At 38.3% G+C, this 6386-nt stretch overlaps 1 long non-coding RNA gene across 1 annotated transcript; it reads right to left on the reverse strand.

Annotated features, from left to right (window-relative positions):
* Window positions 1–5588: 5588 nt before the first annotated feature.
* LOC109177305 lies at window positions 5589–5899 on the reverse strand. The gene is made up of 2 exons (XR_002053560.1): window positions 5770–5899; window positions 5589–5621 (listed from the first exon to the last, which is right to left on the reverse strand). It is a non-coding gene; the product is annotated as an uncharacterized LOC109177305 (long non-coding RNA).
* Between the last annotated feature and the right edge of the window lie 487 nt (window positions 5900–6386).

The following is a 6386-nucleotide window of genomic DNA, read 5'->3' on the forward strand; positions in this document are numbered from 1 at the left end:
ATCCCCCACTCAAACCATTACTATCCACACAAAAACAGCCTTCATACCCAATTCTTACACGAAGTCTCTCCGCATGACTCCGATCCACCTTCGTCTCCATTAAAAACACAAAATCTGGCTTCTTATTGGACACCCAGTCCACTATCTGCTGAACTGTTTGTGGATTGCCCAAGCCACGACAGTTCCAACTGAGGGTACTCATGAGGATGGGCGGGGCTGCACTCCAGCACCCGCCACAGACAAGTTTTTTGAGAGATCCATCATAGCCACATCATCACTCCCTCCCCCAACCCGCCTACCCACACCCCCCTCATACTCCTCCCTCCGCCTCTTAGCCACTACCTCCAACACCCCCCCTTCACCCTCACCATTCGGGTTTCCCGAACCTGCCACCCCGAACTGCCCCACGGCCTGGCCATCATCCCGGGGCCTCTCCTCTTCCTGCGTCAACCAATACTCCCCAACCGCCCTCGGCCCCCTCCGTATCCCCGCCCGTAGCTCTGCCGAGTATGGATACTCCTCTACCGGCAACGCCGAATCCCTGGCCATCCTACAAAACTTGTACAAATGACCTAGCTTTCCACAGTAAAAGCAAAAATTATGCAGACGTTCATACTTGAAATCCACCCAGCATGTAGATTTATCCCGTTTAACGAAATTCAACCTTCGTTTCAACGGCTTGTCCACCAATATCGCAACACGAATCCGGTAAAATACCTTCCAAGGAGCACCTGCAAACCTGTCATCACCCTTTATATAAGTTCCGAGGTAATTACCAATCTGTTCCAGGATCTTGTCTGATGTATACCCCATAGGCAAGCCATGAACCTGGACCCACATCTGCACCGTATCCAGTTTTACATCATCGGGAAATCCCCCATCCACAAGTTGATCACATACGAATGTCGCATTCTCGAATGCCCACGGTCCGTCATTGAGAACCCTTTGCAAGTCAGTAACATGGCTGAAAGTGAATAGAAATAATCGGGGCTTTATCTCCGAAACCTGCATACCCGCAACCGGTTGCCATGATGCCGCCATTACTTGTCTCATATACTCAATTTTCACGAGCTTATGCGTCAAGAACCTCCCCAACAATAACCACCGCTCCACCTTCTCTGCCGCCACTATCTCATCCGCATCCAACTCAGGCGCAAAGGGTGCTGCCTCTTCCTCCTCAATCGCCAACCCCGCCCATCTTGCCGTGATCGCGGCCACAGCGCCATCTGCACGCTGCTCCTCCATCTCCCCTTCGCAGAACAATACGTCCACAACGTAACAACAACACGCCCACACCGTAGACGCTTGACGGAACAAAAAACCGGTACCACTTACCGGAGAAGATCGCTGCTTGAAGTCGGAAACCTTGGAAACCCTAGGAGTTGAAGCCGAGAAACCCTAGAAGACCTAGAGAGAAAAATAAATTTCTTAATAATTTAATTGATGGAAAAGTAGAATTATCGGTTAGTTTTTGGAATTGTGATTGATGAGATTTCGGTTACTTAATCATTATATTTTATGAGATTTTTTTAATGATTAGGACGGTAATATTTAAGAGCATTCACATTTATACGTGTTAAAGATTTTTTTAAAATAAAAAATTAAATGGCAGTTTTTTATTGATGTAGAGATGGGGTTTCTAGAATTTTTTTTCTTGCAAATGTAGTATTTTTGTGGGACACATCAACTGAGAGAAAAATGGAAAGCATCCGAATTGCTGAGCGTGGAGTGCAGCCATCGCGCCCAGTAGGAGCGTGCATAGAGCACCCTCCTTCCGGGCGTGTTTTTGTTTCAATTTTAAGCTTTTTAAAAAAAAAAATTAGATGAGGTGTCAGATTTATTTTTATTTTTATTTTTATTTTTATTTCTCTTTTTTTCTTGCCTTCTTTCTCTTTTTTAAGTGGAGCTTTAAAAATCGTGAAAATGCTTGAGCTGATATGGATGCTTTTAGACTGTGTCTTTTCTTGTTCTAAGAGTTACTTTGAGTTTCTTAGATCTCATAAACTAGAATTATGTGGAAACTAATTTACTTGGTTGATTCTACATATTGGTAAACATAAAAAAAGGGTGTATGTGTTGACTAAACGAATCATTACTAATGGCAAGTCATCACACCCTCCAATCTCCATGATCAAGTAAAGAGTGGGTTTGAATAAATTCTTCTTGCTCAATAGCTGCAAGATTAGTTTCAAAATCCTTTATATGCATATTTCTTTGTCAATTCTACTTTTCTCTTTGGTGACAGTCAATTAAAAGCATGTGGAACAGTTACAAGAGGCGACTCATTAAGCACGGCCTCATCAAATAGAAGAGTTATTGAGGAGTCCTGACATTTATGAAGAGGAGCCGTTGCATTTGTGAAGGGTTCATCAATGCTCATTATTGTAGTCGTTACTACAGTATAAAAATCTGAGCCCATGTAACAAGGGGGGACACATTCTAAAACTCTGTATTCACGTTAGCAATACAACTTGTCTCAATTCGCTTATATTAAAATATACTCCGGTAACCATATTTACCGTCACTCTCCATTTATATTCACACCCTATTTTAAAAAATCAAATTTACTTACAATAAATATGTAGATAAATCTATAAAATTTATAAATATTGCAGTGTATTCTTGTTGTACGGTGCATGCACACATGTTCAGTTGAAGAGTGTTATTTTCTTTTAAAACTTAATTAGATTCGTGGATTCTCAATCCTCAAGCCATTATTTGCTTTGTACGGCATTGAGGTTAGTAACAATTAGGTTTATTTGGGAGGTGATGATTTCTTTTTTTTAGGTATAAAGTTTTCTTTAAAGGTTAATTCTAAGTAATTTTGGTACTTTAGGTTGGGTGTAGTTAGATTAAAGAAGAAAAAATAGCAACAAACGTAGACAGATCAAGTGTCTCAACTCTCAAGTTAAGTATATATGGTTGGATTACCTTAACCAATTAATGCTATCATAGCCTCCAATTTATCCTCCAAAGCATAACCAATCGGATTCATATATACCCATACCATAATTAATTTTAAAAAGTACAAACTTATTAAAATATTTTACACCATTGTAGAACATGGACTTAACTAGAACTTTAACTACAAATTTCGTTCTACCAGAATTTCCTACCAACTACTAAGGAAATCGTTTTTTATTCAAAATCATTAGAGAATTATCTCCATTGGTTTAATTTAAATAATAAATTTTAAAACATAATACATCAACATTTAAATGTCAAAATTATAATTATACATTTTAAAACTCTAGTTATGAAGTGAGTACGAATATTTTCTTAATAATAATAATAATAATAATAATAATAATAATAATAATAATAATAATAATAATAATAATAATAATTACTGAAAGATAAAAGGTAAGGGCAATTGCGTCATCTCACCTCCTCTTCTCTCAAAAGGTTGAATCCCTGGCTTGACGAAGTATTTAGGAGGATGTGAATCACAGTGACTCAATGATAGAGCCAAATGTCGGTGCGCATAAGGGATGTGTCCACTTTGAACATAATCCCCATAAGATCTATCCACTTTAGGCATAATCCCCACAAGGTCATATTGCAGCTGCCGAAGTTTGAACTTTAATCTCTTCTCCCAAATACTCCCCACTGAACCATTGAGTTAATTTAAGACCGTGCGGGCACCATCCCACCTCCATATGTAGTATTGGTGTTAGCTAAATGCATAATTGAACACAACCAAATTTTAAATATTTATATTATATATTATAAGAAATTCTACAATACTTTTTATTACAATATGCATATTTTAAGAAATGAGAAAGTATTTTGATTGTATTAACTAGGTTGAGATTGAAATGAAGAAGGGTAAAAAAAAAAAAAAAAAGGTAGCATGTCACTAAAATCCCTCATAATTCATTTTTTGACAAAAAGTTATATATTGTAGTAAAAGCTTCCATTATATCATATATTATGCGGGCTCCCCTTGAGTAAAGGTCACAGTATCGAACCTAATCGTGGGGTCTTGACTTTTTGGACTGCAATAGATAAAGAAAGTATAGAACAAATACTACCTTGTAATAGAGTCAATAATATTTAAAAAAAAAAAAAAAACAAAACAAAACAAAAAACAAAAGTGTAGTTATGTAAAAAGACATTTCAAAGCCCTATTGTAAGATAAATACTTCTAATAATAAAATTTGTAATTAAGAATTATAAAATTTATAATTTCATTGGTATCTTTTGTTCGGCTACTTTGATACACGTATACAAGGCAGGGCCCATAGTACAAATTTTGAAGGACAGCCCAAACTGAATGGCTATAATGGGCTAAACATGGTTTAATGGACTTATTGATTCATTTCTTTCTTTCTCACTCTCTATACCCCATTGGGCCCATTCCAATACATTTAGATTCAAATTTCAAGCAAATTATGCTGTGGAACTGTCCCCACCTTGCAAGGTGGGCATAGTTTCACAACGGTGTCGTTTTCGTCGTTCTAATTATAAAAAAAAAAAAAATTATTTTTCACTTGCAGTTAACGACGTTTCTCTCTTCGCAATCGCACAATTTAGAAATTATGAATTTACTGTATTTAAATTATGAATCTACAGTATGGAAATTATGAATCTACAGTATGAAGTTTGTGAACATGTGATAGAGCTATATGTTCATAATTTTATAAATATATGTTCATAATTATAGAGCTATATGTTCATAATTTTCGATGTTCATATTCCCAATTGTTGAACTCTGTATTCACAAATGACAGAAGTATATATTCAAAATTTGATAACTATACAGTTTAGAAGTTATGAATCTACGATACAGAAATTATGAATCTACAGTACAGATATTATGAATCTGCAGTATAGAAATTATGAATCTACTGTATAGAAATTATGAATCTACTGTATTTAAATTATGAATCTACGGTTTAGAAATTATGAATCTACAGTATAGATGTTATGAATCTATAATATAGAAATTATAAAGAGTAAATACCAGCCAAACCTATAGTCCCTAACTTTTGTAATTACCATTCGTGGTCCTCCGAGTTGTGAAAACTGACTTGCTACCATCCTTCCGTTAGTTTATGCCGTCTAAGCCGTCAAAAATATGGGTAAAAATGTCATTTGCCATATTGATTATTGTACTGCTACAACTAGTGTTGCTCCGGCTAAGCTACGTAGAAAAAGGACATGAAGGGGGAGATGAGATAAGGCAAGAGCAAGCTAAGGTATCCAAAACTGTGCTCTATTAGCTTCAAGAACTCACGAAAATCAATGTTCCCATCTTTGTTGCATTGTGATCATACGCAATGATCATCTTCCTGCAATCCTCCTGCGAAAGCTTTGAGAAACCCATTCACCCATTCTGCAGAGGATCCTCTACACCTTGTTTTTGTCTATGAACCCATCGTCATTCTCATCAAACACGCTAAAGCCATCGCCATTCGCATACTGTGGTGTAGCTATAGCAACAAGGAAATCACTTGCAGCATCCCCAGGCCATACCCATCCCATACGAATACATAAATGTGATTGTGTATATTACTAACTGAGTTATTGGGTTTGGTGGCCGATGATTTATACGGACAAGCTGAAGGAACCCTTGCAGGTTTTTGATACTCCTTCCCAAATAATCTGTAAACCTTTGCCTGAAAAAAAAAAAAAAAAAAAAAAACAAATCACAAAACAAGTAGGCCGGATTGAAACAAAAACCCAACAATTTCAAGCCTTGATCTTGAAAACCCCAACAATCAACTTTGAAAACCATATGTAGAAAGATGCGTATGGAGCTTTTACCATGATGAAATTGAAGAGAAGGGGCAAAAGGTTGACAATTGGAACAAGGAAGAGCGGTAACAAACATGCCAAGCAAACCTATTTTTCGTGAAATTGAGAATCAGAGTTGAATCAATAAGTTGAATTTGGAGATGAGGGTTCACTGGAAACACCCACCACCACACCGGAAGCCACTGCTCAGCCTCGACCATCGTCAACCACCGCCGGATCTGCTCGCCTCGCGTCAACTGTTCGCCGGAAAGAAACAAAAGGTCGTCGTTCATCGTTGCTGCTTCGTCGCTGACCCATCTTACCCGTCGACTAAGAGAGAGAGAGAGAGAGAGAAAGAGATATCAGCCGCCGGAAACAGAAGGTGTCGGCGTCGATCTGCTGGGTTGCCTTCATGCCCTGCTCGCTGGGAAGAACGGAGGTCGCCGAAGGAGATGAGAGCATCGCTAGATCCGCTGCTTCCCGTCTACTAATCGCCGGCCGAGAGAGAAAAGGAGAAGGACAAACGGTGGGTGAGAAGAGAAGAAGAGACAAGGATTGTGGTGTTGTTGGTCTTCTCTGTTGCCGCCATTCTGATGGCTCGCCGGGAAGGAAGGCCGTTGCCGACAGCTAGCTACTCCTCTACGTGA

Source organism: Ipomoea nil, unplaced genomic scaffold, assembly GCF_001879475.1.
Source record: "Ipomoea nil cultivar Tokyo-kokei standard unplaced genomic scaffold, Asagao_1.1 scaffold0804, whole genome shotgun sequence".
In the NCBI taxonomy this organism is placed as follows: Eukaryota; Viridiplantae; Streptophyta; class Magnoliopsida; order Solanales; family Convolvulaceae; genus Ipomoea; species Ipomoea nil.